Source organism: Adiantum capillus-veneris, chromosome 3 (assembly GCF_014529385.1).
Source record: "Adiantum capillus-veneris isolate H3 chromosome 3, ASM1452938v2, whole genome shotgun sequence".
Classification (NCBI taxonomy): Eukaryota; Viridiplantae; Streptophyta; class Polypodiopsida; order Polypodiales; family Pteridaceae; genus Adiantum; species Adiantum capillus-veneris.
This window is the reverse complement of record NC_140933.1, coordinates 165,137,854-165,164,031: the sequence shown is the minus strand read 5'-3', so window position 1 is coordinate 165,164,031 and position 26,178 is coordinate 165,137,854. Positions and strand designations below refer to the sequence as shown.

General features: G+C 43.2%; 1 pseudogene; it reads left to right on the top strand.

The window, feature by feature from the left end:
- The first annotated feature begins 229 nt into the window (after nucleotides 1-229).
- LOC147462112 (putative galactinol--sucrose galactosyltransferase 2) overlaps nucleotides 230-26,178 on the top strand; it is a 36,093-nt pseudogene continuing 10,144 nt past the window's right edge.

The following is a 26,178-nucleotide window of genomic DNA, read 5'->3' as shown; positions in this document are numbered from 1 at the left end:
ATATGAAGTGAATGATCATTTAAATGAAGAGTGCGTACAACTTCAGGCATTTCAAAACATGGCCGGATAAGACAAGGTTGTTGAGCTGACATGGAAGGCGCCCAAGGGAATCACGAATGCTCATTTAGCTCTCTCTGTTGTTGACTCGATACCAATGAATTTCTCGCCTTCCAAGTCCCCCTACATTTAGCGGCTACTGTGCCGTTATATTTTCCACTCTGTTCTTGATATGCTATCTCCTCCCACCAAATCCGCCACTGTCTCTAGCAGCAATCTGTGTCCCTTCATCAAATTGTGGCCATTTTCACCCCCACTTTTGCACACCTGCTATATTATAATGGCCCCAAGCTTGGCGAAAGCAAGGCGTCCCTTGTCTCAAATTTTCTCATTGTCAGGTTAGAATCGCCCTGAATCCCCACTTTCGCTTTAGCACAGCCGCTATTTCAAGATTCGGCTTCATGTGGGCATGGTGTGTGTCTATGTATGTATGGTGTAGAGAGAGAGACATATTTATATGTATGTTTCTCCCATAGAACTTATTGCTAGAACAAACAACCACTCAACAAAACGTGCTTGGAAGTTGGAAACAAACTACGGATCAATCTGCAACAATGGTGGCACATCGCACCCCTGACATCAGAGATCATTATTTTGGATGGAAATCTCATTGTAAAGGGGGCAGTGTTGTTGTGGGATGTCCCCGAAAATATCATGTTCATTGCTAGGATAAGTGTAGGTTCCATTCAAGGAGCATTTCTAGGTGCTTCATCGCTTGAAAGCAAGAGCTCTCATGTCTTCCCTCTAGGCGTTCTCAAGTAGGTGCCAAACCTGGAGACCCTTTTTTATGATGGACAAGCAGAGCTGACTCTAATATATATAAGAGAGTGTTTTCCTTCTCACACATACGTAGCTCACAAAGCCTTCTTGCAATAGGGATATTTGTTTTATGTGTTGCTTTCGATTCAGTCTATGGTGGATGATGCAAAGAATGGGCAGTTCTAGGAAGGACGTTCCAATGGAAACTCAATTCTTTCTTTGCGAGTCCAAACTCATGTCTTCCTTGATGCCTGAGAGTACATTCAATGAAGACAAAATTGTGTACACGATTTTCTTACCATTGTTAGAAGGTTCATTTCGGGCATCATTGCAAGGCAATGTGGATGATCAACTGGAGTTATGCCTGGAGAGTGGTAAGTTTTGGATTTTTTTTTTGTGTGTTAAGAAACAATCGTTTTTAAAACTGGTAATGCTTGAGGAACACCGATGCATATACATGACATGTATTTGCAGGATCCAGCACTATTGAACCACAATAAGCTTTTATCTAAATGAGAGATATGAGAAAATTTGTACACTTTCCATCATGTGTTTTTGTCTTGTGTCTTGGCAAGTGATGCAACTGTCAAAGGAAAAGGGGGTCTCCATTTTGTTTTTTATTCATGCAGGAACGGATCCATTTAAAGTTGTAGGAGAGGATGTGGAATAAGATTCTCATGTCTATTTCTTTGTCAATAGTCTGTTGGAATTAGGGTTTGGAGAAGATGAAGGAAGCTCAAGGCACACAATAGAGAGTGTGTCTCTTAATGTGCAATGGAAAGATAGATAGCCCTAAAATGATGGGCGTATATATTATGCACGGGGGAAAAAACCTCCTAAAGAGGGAAAAAATGCCCAGATGGTCCTAGTGTGTTCACACACATCACTAGCACATGTATATGGTAACAAATCCACCCTGGAGTGATGCGGTGAACGAGTGCTAGCACATGAGTAAAGGGAAGTGCCATGCCCTGAGGACATGATCAGTCCACAAAGGGGAGTAAGCCCAAAGCTTTGCGGAAAGCTTTGAGCTTCTCACAAGACAATGCCTTTGTGAAAAGATCTACAAGGTTGTCCTGTGTTTGCACATAAGCCAAGTTGATCTCTCCTGCTGAGAGCCTCTCCCTGACATAGGGGTAATGCACCTCAATGTGTTTTGTGCGAGCATGAAAAACTGGGTTCCTCGCAACTGCCAATGCGCTCTGACGGTCAGTGTAGATAGTGTTGGCAGTGTCCTTTCCAACACCCAAATCAGCCATAAGGTGTCTGAGCCATACACACTCAACCGTAGCTGTGAAGACTACCCTGTACTCAGCCTCACAACTCGAAGTGGCCATAGTAGGTCGCTTCTTGTTCAACCATGGTATACATGAACTGCCAAGCATGAAAACCACTTGTGGACACTCGCGTGTGAAACAACCAGCCAAGATGTAAAGTGCCACTAAGGCAACGAAAAATCCTCTTGAAAGCTTGCCAATGCTTAGACCCTGGTCTATGCATAAATCTGTTGACCTGTGAGACTACAAACTGAATATCCGGCCTCGCGTTGCATACATAAATGAGGAATCCAACAACAGTTTGATAAAAAGTGACATTTGCAGGATCGCCAGCATCATGAAGACTCAATTTGAAACCTGTTTCCATGGGAGTGGCAATAGGTTTGCAATCCTCAAGTCCAAACTTACATAGCAATGTCTCTATGTAACTTTTCTGACACAAGGCAATACCACCATCACAATGCTTAAACTGTATACCCAAGTAATGATGCAACAGCCCCAAATCTTTCATCTTGAAAGTATCATTCAAATCAGCCTTAAATTCAGCAATATGTATCTCAGTTGGTCCATTGATCAACAAATCATCGACATAAAGAACCACAATGAGAAGTACATCACCCTCACGCTTTACATACAATGTGCTTTCCATTGGACTGGTACGAAAGCCTTGTTTGACCAAATGAGTATCAAATTTCTCATACCAAGCATGAGGAGATTGCTTCAACCCATACGAAGCCTTCTTACATCTGCACACTTTGTCCTCTTGTCCTTTCTTGACAAAACCGTGAGGCTGCATTACATAAACTTCCTCAAATATGTCACCATCAAGAAAGCAGTAACAATGTCTAATTGATGTACATCCCAACCAAAATGAGTTGCCAATGCACATAGAGAACGCACAATAGTCATACGACAAGAGGGAGCAAAAGTATCTTCTAATCTATGCCTTTTTGGTGTGCATAACCCTTTGTAATAAGTCAAGCCTTATGGCGACCAATCTCACCATCAGGCTTGCGTTTCAACTTGTAAACCCACTTTGTACCAATGACCTTTTTACCAGGAGGCAAATCACATAAAGTCCATGTGTCATTTTTGATAAGTGCATCATATTATGATTGCATGGCAACCATCCATTTTTTTGAGTTCTGTGCTTCATCAAAAGACACAGGTTCCTCAACATTATATGTAATCTAGACACAGCCAAAGCATAACAATCTGATACATAAGATGCATGGTGAGAGCCTAAACGAGTACGACTAGACAAAGGTGCATCCAATTTACTGTCACACAATGTATGCACCAGCCATTTTGGCTGTTAACCCTCACGGCCCACGGACACCCTATCACCTACGAGACGGATGTTGTAACCTATGGTGGACATTGTATTATTTATTTGGTAGAGTCAAGTACCGGGCTTGTCGGTCCAATAGGAAAAGGGTAAGAGTGATCGCCGATGAGAGGCGCACTCTAACTGGGACATTCAAGGGATTAGTTGGCTAAGCATGGGCACCCAAGTGTGAATGGGGTGAGCTCATATAAAAGCCAACTAAACCTAAAATTCACTTATTCTCTCATTTGTGCAATAGAAGAGTGCTCTTGCTCCATCTCCATCTCCATCTTCTTCTTCTTCACCTCCTTGTGTGTGTGTGTATGTGAGAGAGAGTGAGAGAGGGAGAGTGTGTGTGTGATCGAGCATTACGAAGGCACGACGGTGGCGAAGCGGTTGAGCGCGGCACGACTGTAGCTTCTTCTTCATCGCGGCGAGGAATCCACCACGAAGGCGAGCGTAGAGCGGTGAGTGACACACCCTTTACTCTCTTGAGCTTGCTAGATTGGTCTTGTTGTGTGCTTGGAGCCATTTGTGGCTCGCACACGGTGTATCGGCAAGTCCCTTGCTTCGACAGCGTGGCAAGGAGCGCACATTTTTGGCGCTGCTGCCGGGGAAATGCCCTACACTAAGCTCGGTTAAGCACCTTACGCTTTCTTGTGATGCAATTTCAATTGAAGGATTTGTGAAGAAGGAAGGTGTGTGGTTGTGTGGAGAAGGATTTGTGAAGAAGGAAGGTGTGTGGTTGTGTGGAGAAGATTTTTGTTACACTGTACTGTCTTTTTTGTTTTCTGTAAAGAAGGAGTTACAATTTTTTTGCAATGTATTGTTAGAATTAAGGTATTAGCTATGGAATGTTAGTTCTGTAAGGTTCAATGTTAGTTCTGTAAGGTTAGTTTTGTAGATCTGTTAGCTACTGTAGTATTGTGTAAACAGTGTCAGAGTGTGTGTGGCAGTATCTCTATTAGCTGTAAGTAGATAAGTTAGGTGTAGGTTAAGTGTGTGTGTGCGCGCGTGCGCGGCGCGGCTGCGGCGACTTTAAAAATAAAAAATAAAAATAAAAAATAAAAAATAAAAATAAAAGAAGGATCGAGCTAGGGATCATTCCCCAAGCCCAAGCTCAAACCCAGACCTCAGTCCTCAGTTTTAAAATATAGTTTATACACCTTTTTATATTTAAAAACTATTTTTAGGATTTCGAGGACTATAAAGACTATTTTTAGGATTTCGAGGGCTTCACGTAGCCGAATAGGGAGCTGTAAAGCACGGCACGTTCCTTTAGCCAAAACGCTCATCTTGAGGTATTACACGCCATATTTTGTGGCTTGGTTACAAAAAATAACCAAGAATAACGAAAAACTTGGGTTATAAACACCAAAAAAAAAAAAAAAACTAAGTGAGCGGCCTTCACGGGCACTCACCAATTCGTTTAGAGTGTGGAGGTCACATGTACCTACGCTCTGGACGAGTGTTAGAGCACGAGCATATTGGTAGTGCCTCCATTTACGCGGGCACCCATTATTCCTCCACCCTAGGTTCTGGACCTTCGGCCGGGACTCAAGGTAGCGTGAACCAAGATCCTCATATCGCGTCTAGTGATTCTTCCTCTGACTACGAAGTCATGGAGGGGTATCCTACACCAAACCCTGATAGTTCAAGTCAAGACATGCATGCCATGGTCCCACGGCCCAGGTCCAGCGTGTTTAGCCGCTTAAAAGAGACCCTTAGTAGAGCTACTCGCTCCGAACATGCGGTTAATGAAATAATGAAGGGAGTCGGGAAGTAAATTTGTCATTCATGCCTAAAATAGACCCTATGCTTCTTGAGAGTGTGCATGTGAATGTTCCATCCACTGCACCTCCTGATCCTTTAGGACTATCTCCCTCTGAGGTTCTACTACCCGATGGTAGGAGTCTTGCCGAAGTGCAAGAGATCGAACGCTATATGCAAGCAACAAGGGAGAGGGAAATTGAGAACCTACGAAGGTTAGAACAAAGTCGAGCCCTGAAAGCAAAGTCTCCTATGACAACAATCATGCCAGCCGAGCAACCGAGTGCTCCCAAGGTAGCAGTCACGGAGGGGCAAGCGATGGGGAGCAATAATGCTTCCACCTTGAGGGAAACCTCCAGCACGCCAAGCCTAGATGGGATATTCCTAAACAAAAATTGGGAGTATGACCTACAAGCGGAAGCTTTAACTGATCGGTACACAGGACACACCTATCATGTGGGTTGGTTAGATGTTCTACAATCCACATCAGGTGCTACTAGCATAGATGAGCAACAACAGAAAGTCTGTGATGTCCTCCATAGGATTGTCGAGTTAGAAAGATAGAACACAGGGATCAACATGCCTTCAACAGGCCTAATGAGATTCTTGGATACGGGAAAGGCCAACCAACCAACCCTATCACAAATGGAGACTCTCTCAGTGAGCCCCATTGATCCTCCATATGTTGTTTCGCCAGGAGTCTCAATACAATCTGAGCCCACAAGTGGCAGCTTTACCTTCCCAGATCTAGCTCATCTTTCTCTTAATGACACTACGGCTACCATGCATATCCCAGTGGTGAGCATGACAAGAAGTACACCATGGAGTTCATTTGTTAATACTGCGCCAATGCCTAGTAGCACAGTGCCCCCAACTATACCTACATGTATGTATCAATCATGTGCACATGTCGTACCTCAGCCTCATGTAGCTCCTACACCTCCGATTATTCCAAGAGCTTACAATCCACAATGGCATTATCCAAGCTCTTATACAAGTGGAGCCATGCCATTTAATAATAACATGCCATATCAAGCACCCCCTATGCCTAGGGCCACACCTGTAAACTTTCGACCACCGTCTGGTACACCACCATACGAAATATGGGACCCAAGAGCCGCGCGTATGCCAAGGCCAAGGCCAACTCCCATCTCACATGTGGTTCCAGGAGCACATACACCCATTATACCTACTCAAATAGGAGATTTGGCAGCATTTGCTCAAACTATCGGTCGCTCTATTGCGGAAAACATGCGTAGTGCACCTGATAGAGAGCCTAGGAGCAAGGCAGTTCAAGTAGCTAAGCTCACACAGAAATTCAGTGGAGACGGAGATGCTAGAAAGCATATGGAAGTCTTTGAACATGTGTGCGATTCCTTGGAAAAGCACAATGAGCTACATAAGTGTAAGGCTTTGAGTGACCCTAAGCGGAAAGGCTGGAGATTGGTATAGAACCTTAAGAGTAGAAGAGAAAACGATCTACTCTACTCTTAGGAGACTGTTCTTAAAAGAATACATACGAGAGGGAGTAGTTTGGGGTGTAGCCTCTCAGCTCCAGAAAGCCCAACGAGAAGAAGGTGAATCCGTAAGAGACTTCATTAGTCGCCTAAAGAATTTGAATTCTCGATGCAATCCAAACGAGCGATTCAACAACAACCAATTTCTCGATAGATTCAATAGGGGACTACGACATGAAAGTATCTATAACGGCCTAGTCATTAGAGGTATCACTACTTGGGAAGCAGTCACCATGAATGCAATCCAATTGGAGGATAATTTAATGATTGCAGGAGAAAGAGTTTCTGCCGAGCCGAAGTCTAGTAGCTCGCAAGCGTCAGGGCATGAGCCAATGAAGATAAAGCAAATCGTGAAAGAGCAAACGATATCTGAGATGACTTTGGTAGATCTCACCAAGGCCATCCAAGAAAGCCTTAGGGGTAATCGTGCTCCACAAAACACTCATATGTATCCAAGAAGGGAGCAACAATGGTGCTCAATTTTCTTGGGCCCACATACTACGAATGAATGCCCTACTTTCAGAGTAAAGTTTAACGGGACTTGTAACGCGTGTGGTAGGTATGGCCATCAAGCGAAGGATTGCCTAATGCTTAAACGCATCATGGAAAATAGACCGCCTATAGCTTGGGTAGACTCACCTCGAGTTCCTGCATTGATGCCTACCCCACCCATGGAGCAACAGTTGCCATTACAGCACATGGTCCCTAGAACCCAAAATGTGGTCCAAACCACACCGTTGCCACCTCCAGTGCTAGGACCGCAACCCCCTCATCCAAGAGTTACACCTATGAACCAAATAGGTTGCGAGTCATCTAGTACTTATGTAGATTGCGAAGAGGACATAGACTCTAGTATCACCTATGGAGTCGACATACTTGAGGAGTGTCCCATGTACTATATGGAAGACCATTGGGGACAAATCAAACCGGTATATCAAGCTACTGCGTTAGCAGCAAGAGGCCAAAACATTAATAGTTTTGCCCGGAGACCACCTCTTCAGTGCTACAAATGTGGTGGACCACATCGAGTAGCTGAGTGCCCCATTAGAATGCAAAAGAATGCCGCACTAATGCAAACAAGTCAAGGGAGTGCATTGGCAATGCCAATACTCACTTGTAATCGTTGTGGCATAGATCATTTGATCGCACAGTGTCCTAACAATCCAAACGCACCGAAAATCACACCATTGAACATAATAGAGATTGTTGATGGGACACCACCAACTATAAACATAGCACCAGTGAATGCACTCACACGGTCGATGCTCCAAAAGAAAAATTACATCCTCGAAGAGAGAGATGCTGCATCCATTGGCCGAGCGAGAAAGAAGAAAACACGAAGAAAGAAATCCCTTAATGCTTCTAGCTCAAAACCTAGTTCAAAGACTAACATAGGGACAGGAGAGGATCCTGTGTATATGAATGACCCTGAGGATGACTCAGATTCGATAGAGACCACGGAGACCAAAATTGTTACTACAAAGGACAAGGCCAGTGAGGAGGATCACGAGAGGGAATTACGACGAACACCAAAAGAGTATTCAAAGTTAAACCACCCAGTTGTGAACCCCCAAGATAAGCCACGAGAGACAAAAAATGAGGATTGCAAGAGAAAGATTGGAACCTATCCGAACCCAATAGTGGAAATTGAACGAGTCCAACAACTGAGGGGTTTGGTGGAAGAAACTCAACGAAAATTAGAACCTGAACCCAAACATATCCAGATGTCTGACAAAGTGTTTCCCACACAAGTTCAACCTCACAAGAACTACAGGCCGTTAGCTATACCCAATATTATTCGGGAAGAGAGGGAGGGTAGGACATCTGAAAGTGGACACACACCTTTCCTACTAGAGAGAATGTTCAATGAGGGAATGCCCGACCCCCTTGAGGAAGTGGAGATTCCATCTTCACCAGTCTCTTGTCAGGGTCCTACGTCCCACAGGATGCCATTAAATGTTGCCAAGCTGATGGATTTCATGTCCTCAGAAACACGTGCGACTATCATATCTAAGTTATACGGAGATCCAGAATTATTCCTAGCACTGCGAGCGCTTCTCAATGGAGAATTCCAGGCCGGATTCCCACAGTTTGCCCATATGAACAAACCTGACTCGGTGATGAATGATGAGGAACATTTAGCACCACCATCTGACCTAGCGGGACATGAATCTGTAATTGAAATACCCGTTAACAAGTTGGGGCAATACTTTGAAGGTGATGAATCTAATGCTACTCTACCAATCACTACTAAAGGATTAACTGTAAAGGGGGTCCTTGACGGTGGTGCGGGAGTCAGCATGGTGACAAAGAGTTGTTGGGAGTCTATGGGGAGACCTCGCCTTGAAGCCACAAGCGTAGTGGTAAAAATGGCTAATGGATCTATTGTTACGCCTATTGGAATGCTAAAGGATCTTAGAATCAAGGTCTTGGGACACAAGGTAAGGCAGACTTTCATTGTTATGGATTTTTCCAAGCATCCTATGTCATTTGAGATGATCTTAGGGCGTCCATTCATGAGGGAAGCAAAAATGGTGCATGACTGGTCCAAAAACCACGTCTACTTACAGTTCCAAGACTCTGTCATTCGAGTTGATCTTTTAAATGGTCGAACGCATCCTCTAGGAAATAAATTTATCATTGATAATCGATCAAACACAACAATTCACTCAGCTCCATTACAGTATTGTTACACATGTAACGAAGACACGGATATTGGGGAGAACTCTCCTTATATGGATATCCTACCCGGAATGGCTGAGTCAAACAATGTCGATTGGGTGCACCTAGCAACAACTATAGATACATGGGGAGCTAGAGGAACAACTTGGGTAACACCAGATGGGGAAGAGATACCACATATTGCACCAGTAAACATGTTAGGTGTAGCGCATGTAACATCCGATGATAAGAAAGAGGCACACCTACCTAAGAGTGAAACTGATGATTCCTCAAAGGCTTCAGGCCAATACACATCGGAAACGGAATCTCAGGAAGAAATGGATTCAAAACCTGAGGAAACATCGAGTGAACCAAGTATAGAAAATAAATACTCAAGGCCTAGTACAACCGTCTATGGTAATTTATATGAGAGTGAAGAAGATACAAGCGAAGACCTATTAGGCGAGTCGAGTTCAAATATTTACCAAAATCAAAACCTTAACAAGAAACATAGGTCATATAAGAGACGACGATATCGAGCAAATGTGAGAGCTAGGTTAAACAAGGAAAGATCTACTGCAGAATGGATTAGCTATCTAGGGGCATGTGATGCTCATCGAAAGCTAGTAGACAATTGGGGTGAACATCTCCAGAGTGTCATGTGGTGCAGCCCGCGACCCATTGACCTCGCTCAATTGGAGGTTACAGAGCCGAAATTGAGTTGAACTATAAGAAGACGTCAAAACCGAGAGTTAGCTCAACAACAAAAGGAGGCAGAACTAAAAGAAAGGTCTCTGTCAGGACAAGAGCCTGCTGACTTACATACGGATCCTGAACATTTTAAATATTATACCACGGGGGAGCGAAAGGTTGTGTATGCCAAAGCCCAACGAATACCTACCAATGGAAGCAGGGGAGTCTATGATGGTCCAACGGTAGTTAAAGAGATAGAATTAGCAGAACCAGGTGAGGAGTGTAAACCGGTCTTTATTGCTCAAGACCTTACCGAAACTGAAGAGGCTGTACTTAATGAGCTCCTCAAGGAATACAAGGATATCTTTGCTTGGACATATCATGACATGAAGGGCGTTCCACCTTCTGTGGTGCAACATACAATTCCCATGATCAACATTGCTAAACCCGTCCAGCAACGACCCTATCCAATGAATCCTAAGTACGCCAAAATTGTACAAGAGGAGATTGAAAAACTTATCCAATGTGGATTCATATACCCTATTGAGCACTCAGAATGGGTTTCTCCAATAGTCATTGTGCCAAAAAAGAATGGGAAACTAAGAGTGTGCGTGGACCTCAAGAAAGTTAATGCAGCTACTAGGAGAGATCATTATCCCTTGCCATATTCAGAACATGTTCTTGAAAGAGTTGCGGGCAAGGAAGCTTATAGCTTTTTAGATGGGTACTCTGGTTACAATCAAATCACAATTGCATTAGAGGACCAAGCTAAAACTGCTTTTATCACAGAGTTTGGAGTGTTTGCATTTCGTGTTATGGCTTTTGGCTTAACAAATGCCCCTGCTACATTCCAACGATTAATAAACACTGCGTTTAAAGAATTTCTAAGGGAGTTTTGTGAAGCTTTCCTAGACGACCTTTGTGTTTATTCTTCTTGGGAGAAGCATTTGTTATATCTATGAGAAATATTTGAAAGGTGCATATTTTATCGCATCTCATTGAACCCTGTCAAATGCCAATTTTGGGTTAAGCATGGAGTCATTCTAGGGCATATAGTGTCCAAGAACGGGATATCCACAGATGAGAGTAAGATTAAAGCCATTGACGATTTGCCACCACCTACTAACTGTAAAGGAGTTCAAAGATTTATGGGCGATGTTGGTTATTATCAAAGGTTTATTTTAAACTTTGCCGAGATAGCGCGTCCATTGTACAAGCTTCTTATCGAGTTTCACTGGACGGAAGAATGTCATCAATCTTATGAGTTATTAAAGAAGGCCCTAACAAGTGCTCCAATCTTGCGAACACCTGATTGGAATGTACCTTTTCATGTGCATATTGATGCATCAAACTTTGCTATTGGGTGTGTTCTAACTAAACCAGGAGAACATAAATTGGACTACCCTATTAGCTTTGCAAGTCGCCAATTAAATGATGCCAAGATGAACTACACTACTACAGAGCGCGAAGGTCTAGCTATGATTTACGTAGTAAAGAAATTTCTCTATTACCTTCTTGCTACCAAGTTTGTGTTTTATGTTGATCATCAAGCATTGCTATATTTGGTAAACAAGATGTGTTCCACAGGTCGAATTACACGATGGTTGTTAATTCTTCTTGAGTTTGACTTCACCGTTGTTGTGAGGCCTGGGAGGAAACATGTCATGGTGGATCATTTATCTCGTAGCCCTAATGGCGAAGCTCCTACGGGGGTTGACGATGAATTGCCTGATACTCCTTTGTTCATTGTTGAGACAATGCCTGAATGGAGTGAAAAGATTGTTAACTTCTTAGTTAACGGTTTTCCACCCAAAGAGCTGCGAAAAGATATAGCTCGAAAATTAATCAAGGAATGCGAACCCTATTACCTACTGGCGGGAACTCTCTATAAGAGAGGAAAAGATGATGTTCTTAGACGCTGTGCCCGCGAGGATGAGTATTTATATATTCTACAAGAGGCACACATGGGCGTAACTGGTGGTCACTTTTCAGGAAAGTTGACTGCCCGAAAGATCTTACAGTCAGGCTATTGGTGGCCCACTCTGTTTAAGGATGCATCACTTTTTGAAAAGGGATGTGATGAATGCCAATGCTTCAAGAAGCCACAAAGAAGTGATAGGATGCCTCTACATCCCATCAAGGTAACCCAACCATTTGAAAAGTGGGGCTTAGACTTTGTAGGACAGATTAGTCCGGCTGCACGTAACACGCAATCACGATATATCATTGTGGCTACCGACTATGTAACCAAATGGACTGAAGCAAAAGCAACACGGAAGGCGGATGCAAAAACAACAGCTAAGTTCCTCTTTGAGAACATTATCACACGTTTTGTATGTCCCTTTGAACTTGTGAGTGACAATGGAACTCATTTTATAAATGAAGTAATAAAAGAACTCACATCAAACTTCATGATATCTCACCACAAGTCTACACCCTATTATCCCCAAGCAAATGGCCAAGTTGAGAGTACCAACAAGACTCTCATCTCCATTTTGACAAAGACAGTTGAGGCTAATCGCACTGATTGGGACCAAAGCTTACATCAGCTTTATGGGCTTATCGTACTGCGTATAAAGTTGCTATTAATTGCACACCGTTTAAGATGGTGTATGGCCAAGAAGCAGTTATGCCATGGGAGTTTGTCATTCCTAGTCTTCGAGTAGCTTCTCAAGAAGGTTGGGATGGTAACCCCTTAGTGGAGCGATTATATATCCTGGAAAGGCTAGATGAAGAGAGGCAATTAGCTGTGCAAAATGCTCTAGTGGAGAAGGATAGGAGAAAGAAGTGGTTTGATAGCCATTTAAAGGATAAAGACATCAAGGTTGGTGATAAAGTTCTTATGTACGGGGTACGTAATGAAAAGAAGAAATTGAAATATGCTGGTAAGGGACCATATCGAGTGTGTGAAATTACCCCGCAAGGTACCATTCGTGTGGAGACTCTAGATGGAGTTGAAACCATTGGATTCCTTAATGGGAGTAAATTCAAAAGATATTATGATCCTCTAAGCCAGGAAGAGTTGCAAGCCATCCATCAAAAGAAGGCTGCCAAGGAACAAGCAGAGCTTAAAAAAATCCAAGCAAGAGTTGAGGCTCGAGAACGACAACAACGTCTTAGACGCCAACGAGAGGCTAATCTGGGAATCACGCAAGCATTTTTCGAGGACACAGATGATGACTCATTAGAATCTGAGCCACCGCTACGATACCCAATTGAGCTAAATAGCCCCTATGGGAAAGTACTATACAATGCCTTATTAGATACGGGAGCTAAACACAATTTGTTATCCTATGGAGTTTGGTGTCAATTAGGGAAACCGACCCTATCCCCGAGTACGATGCAAGTCAAAGGCATTAATAAAAAGAAAACTGCTATTCTTGGAGTCCTTCAGACCCCTGTTGTCTATGACAATGGAAGCATAGTGCAGAGGTTTCTAGTCATGCCCGCGGGAGCTATGGAAGGCAACGTAAACCTGGGACGCACGTGGATGTTGGCAACCAAATGCACTATTGATTGGGATACTGGTAGTGTCACGATGCGACCACCGACTCTTACCCCTATCATTCAAGCAAAGTCACCTACGTTGCAAACTCTAGCAAAGTTGAAGGATAGCCAACATTCACAAGCCAAGGTGGTTAACTCGTCTTTGCCGACTACCCATGAACCTAGCACTTCAACACTTGTAGTTGCAGCAAGCAGTAATATTGCAAGTACTCAACCTGCACGACCTAAGAGTACATATCAATGGGTCCCCAAGGCCTTACTTCCAACTACCTCAACCCTCCCATCCATTCCAAGAAAAATTCCCCCTGGAAAACCAAGAGCTCGCTCTAGGAGAGTCAAGACCAAATCACGATGGATTCCAAAACGACTATTAGAAGCCCAAGGCTACTATGATGGAAATGAGCAAATCTGGGTACGTAAATGTAAAATGTGTCCTTCCCTATCGACAACAAACCCATATGAGTCAAACAATGTAACGCTAAAGCCAATGGCAGACCGTGGGAAGGGAAAGATCACAGAATGCTACACACCTAGTCCAGAGCTAGTTTGGGCTCCAAGGCAAAACCAATTTATTCCACCTAGCTCAGGAAGGGGGGAGTTCCATGAAGCTTCTAGCTCATCATGTAATACATCCATAGAGGTAAGAGCTTCTACACAGCCTCCACCTACAATAGTGGACCTCCATGAAGCTACAAAGGAATCCACACCTTCCAGTGTTCAAGAATCACCTAATGAACCACTTCAAGTTCGATCCTGGGAGAGTACCTTACCACCCTTTCAACTCGACGAGGCACCTAAGGTAATAGAAAACTACTGGCAAAAATCTTCACCTATAACAACTTGGAACAATTGGTTTCAAAGGGTGATGACATCATTTCAAACGGTATGATCTACCCAAGGAAGGGGGGAGTGTTTGTTGACATCCATTATTCACTTGCTTCCCTCTCAACCTTTGTCCCTGACCTCTTAATCTCCAATCTTAGGGAATGTATATATAAAGCCTTATACTCACAAAAACAAGATAAAAAAGTAAAAGAGCAAGAGCCATAACACAAAATCATAAAAACAAATTATGCACAAGAACACGACCCTTGTAATATTTGCACTCTAACCATCATCTATTTGCGTGTACAGATATGGCTAGTATGCTAGGGTCATCCACTCCTGTCTTGGGTGAGAGGTACCCTCGTTACTTTTCACAAATATTTCACATGGTCTTTCCAGTGCTTGCATGTGAATGGGATTTGATAGGTACGCTAGCATGTGAGAGGAATTTTGAGGAGTTAGAATGGCTGATACGTCTCTTGACCACGTCTGATCCATACTTAGTAGAGAGCCTTTCTCCCATTGCACAAGCCTACCCTTTTGACCAAGATGACTATAGGCGTCTAGTGACCTTCTTAGTAAACATGGGCACATATGATGAAGAAGAAAATTTACTGGACTACACGGATGGCACATATGGTCTCATGGATGATGACTTTGTTTATCTTGACGACGAGGATAGGGGTTTAGCCTTAGGGTTTCCCCCCAACCTCTACAATATCCTATTCCCTTGACTCTCTAGGGGGAGTGCAAATAATTAGGTTAGGGTTCTTTATGTTTTTTGTTGTGTTCAATAAGTGTTGGTACCTTTTCCCACTAATGTGCCTCCTGGAGGTATTCCTTTTGTTTCCTAGTGTGTACAGGAGCGTGTTGCTATTGATAGGATTTGGACCTTCATGGAATCTTTATCTTGACTCACTCTTCAAATCAAGCGCGACCATCGACACAAACAGGTGTTTCTTGTCCATTAGCATTGCCCCTTATCTTTTTTGCATCTATGATTGTCTGCTTTAATTGTGATTGGTAGCCTAATAGTCATCGCATTTGCTTAGTATCAAACATTTAATTCAATGTAATTTTTTTTGTCATAATCACTTGTCTAGGTTTAAAAATCAAGCAGTCCGACTAAGCTAGTTTGACCAAGTTAGGTGTTAGAGATCTTCTCTTAATACCATGGGAAATGCCTTGCTAATAATTAATGGTTACTTAGGTTCTTAATCCGATTTAGGAGCATTGTGTGAAATGTACTAGGGCTTTCTAGTGGGCTTGACCCTATTGACCTTTAGCTTAAGTATTATAAAGGGAGTTTACTAGTGTGATGAGCCTGGGGAGGTGTATCAGTGTTATAGGACCCCCCAAAGTTACAAAATTAAAATGCTGAAAATGAACAAACAAAAAATCAAAGTGCCACACTGTAAAATCTTAAGCTAGAAGAGAAATCTCAGCTTGATTTGGTACTTCACTCACATGTATTGCCTATGGTACTAGAGCCCTAGAGGTTCCCAGTGTGGGCGCTTTTCCTTGAAAAGCAAAAAACCCAAGGCATACAAAATAAGCACACACATCAAATTGAATCACTGTGAAAAGACTTTGGGGGGTCAAAGAAAAAGTAATCAGCCAGGCGATGATTTCATGAGAAATTCCTTTTATGGTAGCTTAACTACAAGGTCTTCTAGATATAGCCTCTAGTCAGCCCTCGAATATGAATACTTGGCTCTCGCGATTAAACAACTTAATTGACCACAGAAAATTAAGAAGCTTACCCATGGTATTAATATTCTATCTCTAGTGCCTTCCGACCGTCAAATTAGCGACCCCAGACTTGTTTAATTTTTTACCTTTACATCTGCTTATGCATTTGATTACATTGCAATTTAATGTTCATTGCTGACAAATTGTTTGAAATTCTTTTACCAATCAATTTGTCTACCTAAAACTGCATATGCTTTTTAATCACTGATGAGAATGCAATTACTGTGCCAATGTTGTTTGATTTTGCAGTGGCTGAAGAAGGCTAAGGACATTCATCTCAAATGCTCTTCCACCTCGACGAACGAGCTTCAACTCAATAGCTTTCGAGGATGGAATCTACATCAGGAAGGGGGGCATGTTAACCCTCACGGCTCACGGACACCCTATCACCTACGAGACGGACGTTGTAACCTACGGTGGACATTGTATTATTTATTTGGCAGAGTCAGGTACTGGGCTTGTCGGTCCAATAGGAAAAGGGTAAGAGTGATCGTCGATGAGAGGCGCACTCTAACTGGGACATTCAAGGGATTAGTTGGCTAAGCATGGGCGCCCAAGTGTGAATGGGGTGAGCTCATATAAAAGCCAACTAAACCTAATATTCACTTATTCTCTCATTTGTGCAATAGAAGAGTGCTCTTGCTCCATCTCCATCTCCATCTTCTTCTTCACCACCTCCTTTTGTGTGTGTGTATGTGAGAGAGAGTGAGAGAGGGAGAGTGTGTGTGCGATCGAGCATTACGAAGGCACGACGGCGGCGAAGAGGTTGAGCGCGGCACGATTGCAGCTTCTTCTTCATCGCAGCGAGGAATCCACCACGAAGGCGAGCGTAGAGCGGTGAGTGACACACCATTTGCTCTCTTGAGCTTGCTAGATTAGTCTTGTTGTGTGCTTGGAGCCATTTGTGGCTCGCACACTGTGTATCGGCAAGTCCCTTGCTTCGACAGTGCAGCAAGGAGCGCACATTGGCATACCTCTAGCTTGCTCATTTTCAGCCCTTTCCTCATCATGTACATAATGTACATCTGCATCAGTAATAGGCTGATCTGTAACATTTTCGGAAACCCCCATAGGCTATACATTTGCCTCATTGGAATTTACATTCGTATTTCCACCACTGAAAAGAGGCAACAAAGTTTCATAAATGTCCTGTGAGCTTACATTAATGTCTCTAGTACATGAAAACAAGGGCTAAACAAAATCTTCCTCAAACACTACATCCCGTGAAACCAGAATACACTTTGTTTGCGGATGATACAACTTGCAACCTTTGCTTTTAGCACTATAACCAACAAAAATACATTTAACATCCTTATCATCCAATTTTCTACGCTGTGTTTGTGGCACGAAAGCATATGCCAAACAACCAAAAACACGCATGTGCTCAATAAAAAGCTTTCTATCATGCCATGCTTCATATGGAGTTATAGACTGCAGAGATTTTGTAGGATACCTGTTTAGTACATAAGTGCCACACATGATGGCTTCAAGGCAAAAAGAATGCGGCAAAGCTTGACTTTTGACCATACATCGTGCCTTTTGCATAAGTGACCTATTTTTCCTCTCAGCAACACCATTTTGCTGAGGTGTATAAGGCACTATACGTTGGTGTTTTATCCCATGAATAGCCAGAAATGCAATAAATTCATGAGACATATACTCGCCCCCTCGATCGGACTGGAGGGTGCCCATATTACATTTCAAGACATTTTCAGCCATAGCCATAAATTATTTGAAGCACATAAAAAAAACTTCGGACTTCCCTTTAAGCGGAAATACCCATGCATGCCTGGAGTAATCATCGATGAAAGTCACAAAGTAAAGGTAATTGCCCAAGGACGGAGTTTGCATGGGCCCACAAACATCACTATGCACAAGCTGCAACCTGCATGTGGCCCTAATTGAACCATCCTTTGGAAACTTCAAATGCTACATCTTACCCGAAATATAGCCTTCACAAACATGTTTGACAGGTGCTTCAAGAGGCGGCAAAGAAGTAACCATATCAGATTCTGCAAACGCAACAAATTGACAAAATTCAGATGAGCAAAACGTGCATGCAAAAGTTTTGCATCTGAAAAAACCCTTGAATTAGCAACTGCATTTGCAAAATTTTGTCCACACTTGTCATACAAAGTGAGCTTATACAGCCCACGACACAAAAGCCTAGATGCAACAATTTCATCACCAAAGCTAAGATCATGAACTGTACATCTATCATCGACAAATTTGGCTTCAAGTCCAAGTCTAGCAAGTGCAGATACAGACAAAATATTCTTCTTGACTCTAGGTACATAAAGTGCATCAACAAGTGTGAAAGAACTGTCATTTGCAATAGTAAGCACAATCTTTCCAACTCCCTGAACTGGATAAGAGGCATTGTTGGCACAAGTGATTGAATTCCCATGAGGGACAAACTTGAGAGAGGTGAACAATTCACAATGTGAGGTAATGTGCTTTGTAGCACCATTGTTGAAATACTACAAATGTGAATCTGCAACAACTGACATGCATGCATCATGGCCAACAGGATTGTAAGTGCACTCTGCACTAAAAGCCCATTCTGCATCAACATCAACATCACAATCTCCTTTCACAGAAGACTCAACAATGGCTGCATTTGTAGTGGAACTAGCATTTGTAGTGGAATCACCCTCTTTCTTTTTAGCCTCTTTGGCTTTCAACTTAGGACACTGCTTAATCAAGTGATCATTTGCTTTACAATAATGGCAACGTATCTTCTTTTTGCCCTTATCACCAAAATTTCCAGACGAATTGCTGCTAGTAGAAGCATTAGGAACATAATTTTTTCCACTCGTAGTAGAACCATAAGAAGTGACTGCATTGCTGTTACCACCCTTTCTTTGAGAAGCAATTGCACGTTGCTTAGTCCTATTTTTCTGGAAAGTGACTCTTACAACAGCAATGTGCATAATGCATCAAACTTGAAAACTTCAGGATTTCCTTGGGTCATAAGTCTCCAAGTACTAGCAAAAGTCTGGTAAGAATCTGGTAAGGCATCAAGAACAGTCTGCACAAGGGAACTGTCTGAAATGACTTCACTTGCAAAAATAAGTTGCTCGCTGATATCCTTGATACTAGCAAGGAAAGTGTCCATATCATCTTCCTCATGCATAATCTTCAACTCCAGTTCTTTACGCAGTAAAGAAATTTTAGCTTCATTGCTACTTGCATAAAGACCAGCCAAAATATCCCAAGCCTGTTTTGCAGATTTTTCTAAACGAATGTGAGGAACAATGGTGCGCTTCACAGACAATGCAATCAATGCATGAGCATGTGCATCCTTTACATCCCAACGAGATTGTTCTGCCGTAGGCAAAACAACTCTAATAGTAGCAATCCTTGCAGCAAGACCTGCCACATCCTCAACACCGTCTACATCCTCAGAACCAGGACGTACATCAATGCCTTGCACAATATTCCAAACGCCCTTTGACACAAGAACATGTTGCATCATGTAAGCCACATAGGGTAATTGTCCACATCCAATCTGTCCTCAACAGCAAACATCTTGAACACATCTGTGTTGTTGTTAGGCATGGTAAATGCTGTACCTGATGTGAAAACTGCCCAAAAAGAGGAGAAATGAAGCGGAAACAACACGTGCTATATAGCACAAACCGTAGAAGACTGTAAGGCACCTGTTATGCAAAAAATGACACTGACAAAAATTTTGCACAAAATGACAAAATAGCCTGTGCAGTACTGCCTGTAGTAGAAACGGAGGCCGAAATGAGCCCGAATAAAAAAATTGAGTAGACTAAGCTCTACGAGTTTTCCCAAAAGTTTTGTCGACCTGAAAATGCCCGCCAAACAAAAAACTGGAGTAAATGAGCAGGCGTGTGCTGGAGGTGCTGGCGACTAAGCCCGGGAGGATGCAACCTACACCGATACCAATTGTTGGAATTGTTGGGGTATAGGCGCCTGTGCCTTGCCCGGCTGCCCAGAGTCTGGGCGCCCATTGACTTGTATACCTTATACATAGCATAAGTGTATAGGGGACAGCTCACTCTTTGGAGTCTCCCCACCCACATCGTGTGTGTGTCTCCTTCTCTCTCTCTCACTCTCCGTCTGTGGTGCTCCCCGATCCCCTTCAATTGGTATCAGAGCGTAGGTGCGGAGGGAGCACGTGTGTGCACTGTCACGACGACAGCGGAGAGCCAGTTTCATTCCCGAAATCGCGTCCGCGCGCGAGCGCACTTTCAAGAGTGCAAATAGGGTTTCGACTTCGGCATCGGCAAATTCAGCTTTTCGAGAGCGTTTCCACCAGGTGTCCTAGCGTTTTACTCCCCTTTCGAAGCCATTCGAGCCATCAAAAACTTCATTCGAGCTACGGTTGAGGAGCTGCATTTTTCAGCCCTCTTTTGACAGTTTATGCTGTGTTTTTGGGTTGAAACGGAGGTTTTTTGGCATAGCTTTCACACCCGGACTCGGATACATGTGATCCAAGAGTCTACCTTGGGGTTTTGGCACGCTCCAAATGCGCTCGTCATATCAGAATTTTAAAGTTTTGAAAGCTGAATTTTCTGCAGCAGTAGTTGTTTATTGTGTGTCGAGGATTCCACACATGGTTTGCTCTCAGATGTGAGAGTGATATTTGCTGCAAGTTTCCTCACAGGTGGGAGGATACGATGTATGCCTTATGTGGTTTGATGCTCAGGGAGACTAATGTGATTGCATTTTGAGCTCGGCAATGTATGCCTCGAGCATGTTTTTTGGCAGTCACAGGTAGAGCAGATATTTGTGTACTAGATTTGCAGGTGTTTGCAATGATGTATGCAAAGTGTGGAGATTGGTGCATGCATTTGGAGTGCGGTTTGATGCGCTTTGGTTGCTCATGGTTTTGAGCGTGCAGTCAGTTTGGTTACTGGTTTTGTGGCCGTTTTACTGACGAAACTCTGGCGAAATTTTCCCAGGAGTTTTATGCGTATCATTTATGCGATCTAGGTAGAGATTGCGGGTTGCACTCAGCATTTGCGTGCGGTGTTCTCTGCAGGTGGGAGATTTGTGCGTGTGTATGCATCGATACTGCACAATGTGGGCTTGGTGATTAGCTTACAGATGTATGCTTTATGATGGAGTGTGTGCAGGTGATCTTCAGACCGAACAAGTCATAACTTCTTGGAGAAGTTTTGGGCTGATTCTTTATGCGCTACGGTTGGTAGTGTGGGGCTGAATTACGGACTGTTTTTGGCCATGCAAGAGGGCTGAGAATTTTGTAATTTTGGGCTGAATTTCAGGGCTGATTCGGTGAAGATTATGCACAAGGTTATGGTCGTCATGAATGCGTCTTGTAAGTAGTGCGTTTGATTGCAGTGTGATACTAGAGCAGGCGAGGCTTGTATTGACATTGCGGGAGCTCTATATTGGAGTGTGTCTCTGTCATAATAATCAATATCTAATTCTCCTAAATTATTTTCTCATATTAAACTGATCATTTAATGTGGGGAAGTGCCAAGGGAGAAAAAGCTAGAATATTGGTTAAGCTAGCAGACCGGCCACAGTAGGGATCCAAAGGAGGGAAAATAGGGATCCAAGGGGGGGCCATCTGCAAAAGAGCCATGTGCAACAATGGGCTAAAAAGACCCTAAGGTTCAGCCCATTAAGACTTCCAAAATGCTAAGGTTCCAAAATTCAAAGGTTGTGTCCAAAGGTCAACCCTAGGGAAAATTGGATGCTTTGTGTGTGCCCTGAAAGTCTTTGCACATCCCTACATGGGAGGGGGGAGCCCCAAAGGTAGGGGATGAGAGAGAAAGCCACACACACACACACAGGCTCCCTTTACACAAAGGGAATGAGGGACACATGTCAGCTCCCTAGGCCAGATGCCCACAAGGTGTGCCCAATTCCTATTGGAAGACCCTTGAAGTGGACCAATGAGAATTAAGCTAGAGTAAATTTAGTTTAATTAATTTAAAAACATTTAATAAAAGAAACCAATGAGAATTAAGTCTCCTAGAAGACTATTGGGCAGTCTCCCAAAGGGTCCAATGAGCATTCAGAAGCCCCATGGCTTGCCTGATTTCTATTGGCTAGGAGACAAAGGGGTCCAATGAGAGTTTAGTTCAATTATTTAATTACCTAAAGCTCTCACAAAAGGGGAAAGGGGGACACATGTCAGAAGGCTATCACTTATGCTGCTTAATACCTATTGGCTTGACTTGGGGAGGTCCAATGAGGCAAAGATCGACCAAATTAGCAGCTAGGGATCGCCCAAGAGAGAGAGGGGGCTGAATTTTGCTTGGCATTGACACACACACACTCACACTTGACCATGTGTGAAGGAAGAATACTCTATCTCCTCCCAAGCTTTAATGGAGAGCTCATCACCTACTCCAAGCTTGTGAGATAGAAGCCTACATCAACATTCTCTTGGCATGTGGATGCAAATCCAACCAAGAGCCAAGCTTCAATGCATGCTCATCTCCTCTACCAAGCTAATTACTAAGCTAAGCTATGCTAATATGAGTGATTATGTGAGGAGATGTACATCTTTCTCGTAAGATACTCCTTCTTCCTCTCAATCTACTCTCATACCCTGCTAGCTCTCACCATCTTCGAAGGTGTGTGAGGTCTTGGGTCTGAGAACGGGGATAATTCAAGTTGTGTTTGATTAAGTGTTTTGCTTGGTGTATGAAGCTTCCATCTTCATTGCACTAGCTAGTCTTGAAGGAACACAAAGAATTGTATTGTACAATGTCTCTCTTGATGGGAGAAACCATAATACAAAGCCTTTTGGAGGGGGGACCGGCTCCATGCAAATCCGGTCCTCAAATGTTGTCAATAGCTTAATTTCTCTCTCTTTTGAAAGTATTGTCGATGCTATCTAACTAGGTGTTATGCTTTTTGTTGCTCTCTCCACCCAAGCACTCTTGTAATTCTCATTAGGAATCTATTCTAATGAAATGCCCACTATGTTCATGCTAATTTCCGCTACACATAAGTTACTAGGCCATTAAATGTTACATTGGTATCAGAGCTCAAGGTTTCTCTTTTCTTGCTCAAGAAGGGAGGTCCTCAAGCTAGCTACAAATGGTTGGTATTATTATTAATTGCCTGTGAATAAGTAGAATAGGGATTTTTCAGCCTTGCAGTGCGCCTGCCTTTGTGCAGTTAACGGGGCATCACCGTCGAGAGCTATGGTCTTAATAGTGGAGTGCTACGGGGCTTGCCTACGGCTTAACCACTATTGAGCTATTAGAAGCTTGACAGGAGCCGGTGCTGTTTTGGTGTCGAAAGACCCTCTCTTCTATTCCTTGCAATTTATGGTATTCGAGCCGCGGGTACAGTAGCTTGAGTGCTTTTTCTAAAGGGGTAAAGAGGAGTAGCAACTAGGGCTTGAAGTGCCAAAGTATACCTAAAAAGTTTACACCTAAAAGTTGTTAGAATGGCTGACAATAGTAAAGAGAGTGAAATTAATGTTGATAACTTTGATTTTGCTCATGAGCAAGCTACTAATGATGCTTCAATGCTTGTTAACTATCTTGTTTCTAGGCTTCAACAAGCCATGGGCAATCCATCTCTCCAAAGTGAAGTGCAACGGCAGCTCCGTGCTCATGGGATTCTCCAAGCTCATCACCATGACGAGAGAACACCTAGGAAGCCTCCTTGTGAGACTACCAAAAGAGGTCTCTCTCCGATTCGGGAAGAAGAAGAGAATCCATATGAAGGGCTCAAGAATTTATTTCTTGATGATGCATCTCCTTCCCAAAGGAGAACTCAAGAGCCTCCACCGAAGGAACGAGAAAGAAGCGAGTCTCCCGCCACCTCGGCGGAGATGGCTCCACGAAGACGGCGGGCTAAACGCTCTCCATTACCACCAAAGCGGAGAAGACCATCGTATTCTTCTCCTCACCACAATTCAAAGAGGGATGATAAAAGGCAAGAGAAGAAAAAGGCGAGAAAGAGGACACCCTCTTCTCCATCTTCTTCATCCTCTTCCTCTTATGAAATCTATGGTGAAGACGACAAAGATCAAGACAAGAAAAAGGCGAGAAAGAGGTCACCCTCTTCTCCACCTTCTTCAAATTCTTCACCTTCTGAAGAAAGTGACGGTGCAACTTTTGAACCATCAAAAATAAGAGGCCACAGGAAATCCTATGCCGCATGGAAGAGGTTGTCCAAGTTGAAGAAATTCAAAGAGGGAGGGAAGAGCATCTCTTTCCTTACCTATGATGGCACCTTCGGTGCTACGGACAAAGTCTTAGCCTTTATCCAGCAATTCGATGTGGCGTTTGGAGATGAGGGCTTCACGGAGTCCTCTAAGCTACGCCATGTAGCTATGCACTTTCAAAAGTCCGCCAGACAATGGTGGTCTAGCCTACGAGCCAACGGTGAAGCTCCACGAACATGGAAGGCTTTAAGATCTTCCATTATGAAGCAGTTTTTGGCCACCGATGCCAAAGACAAAGTACTCACCGAATGGAGAAGTTTAAAGCTCTCTCCCAATGAATCCATCCACAAATATGTAGACATGTTTTGGGACCTACAACTCAAAGCCACTGTCTTCAAAAAGTTGGATTTTGGAGAGCAAAAGCAACAATTTTGTGCGGGCTTAACCGAAGAAATGGCGGAGTATGTCAACTCCCAAAGGCCACGTACCATATCGGCGGTAATACACCATACTATGGTGGCCTCTCGAATCAATTTCCAAACGGGGGGTAAAAGAAATAATAAGCCCCCGGAAAACAAGGGTTCCAATGAGCCTAAGGGGAAGGACAATGTCCAAAAGTCTCCTAAGGGCAATTCCAACAAAGCTAAAGAGAAGGGAGTTTACAAAGGAAAGAATAAACTCTCTCCTGAAGAGCTTGAGCGTTATCGTAAGGATAACCGGTGTTTCAAGTGCGGCGAACAAGGGCATGCGTACCGCGCTTGTCCCCAAAAGAACAACCGCCAAGATCCTCCTAGAGCTTCTTTGGTTGAAATCCAAGAGGAGGAGATTCACCAAACTCACCACAAAGGATCTCCTCTATGCCATGCTTGGGGAAAGGTAAGAGAACATGATGCTTTTATTCTCTTTGACCCTGGTTCTACTCACAATTTCATATCTATGGAGTTAGCCACCAAGCTAGGCATACAATCCTACGAGATGGGAGATATCCTACCCGCAGACAGTGCCTTCAAGGGGCAAGAAGCTTCAGTCACTCCCTTAATCGGGAAATTGAGGCTTCATGTCCAAGGCTATGTGGACAAAGAGGACTTCTTTATCTCTCCTCTCAAGCATGAGGATGTAATCCTAGGGGCACCATGGTTTGACCGCCTGGCTGCCGATGTTAAATTTCCTGAAAGGAGAATCTCCTTTAAGTTCAGGGAAAAAGACATGTATATAGATGCTAAGGAGATGGGTAACACCATCCCCATTGTACATACACCAGCTTTCAACAAGTCAATAAAGAGCTCTATTTCCGTGTACATGATTTTTGTTAAAGATTCTCAAAATGAACCTAATGCTTTAGCAAAAGAAAATAAAAGCAACCAAAAGGAATTAGAGTTATCCAATTTTCTCAAGGGATTTCAAGATGTTTTTATTGACGACATCCCTTGTGAGCTACCTCCTAAACGAGGTAATGATGACCATGCAATTGAACTTCTTCCAGGAAGTTCACCGCCTAACAAACCTCCTTATAGAGTTTCTCAAGCTCAACAAGAGGAGATTATGCGGCAAGTGCATGAGTTAGTTGAGAAGGGCATGGTTAGGCCTAGCTCATCTCCATTTTGCTCACCTGTGCTATTAGTGAAAAAGAAAGACGGCACATATCGTATGTGTGTCGACTATAGAGCACTGAATAGGATCACTATCAAGAATAGGTTTCCCGTTCCACGGGTAGAAGACCTATTTGATAAGCTACAAGGATCGACCTACTTCAGTAGGATTGACCTAAAAAGTGGCTATCATCAAATAAGGATAGTTGATCAAGACATTGTAAAGACCGCATTTCGTACTACATTTGGTCTTTACGAATACATTGTCATGCCTTTTGGCTTGACCAATGCACCAGCCACATTCAACCGC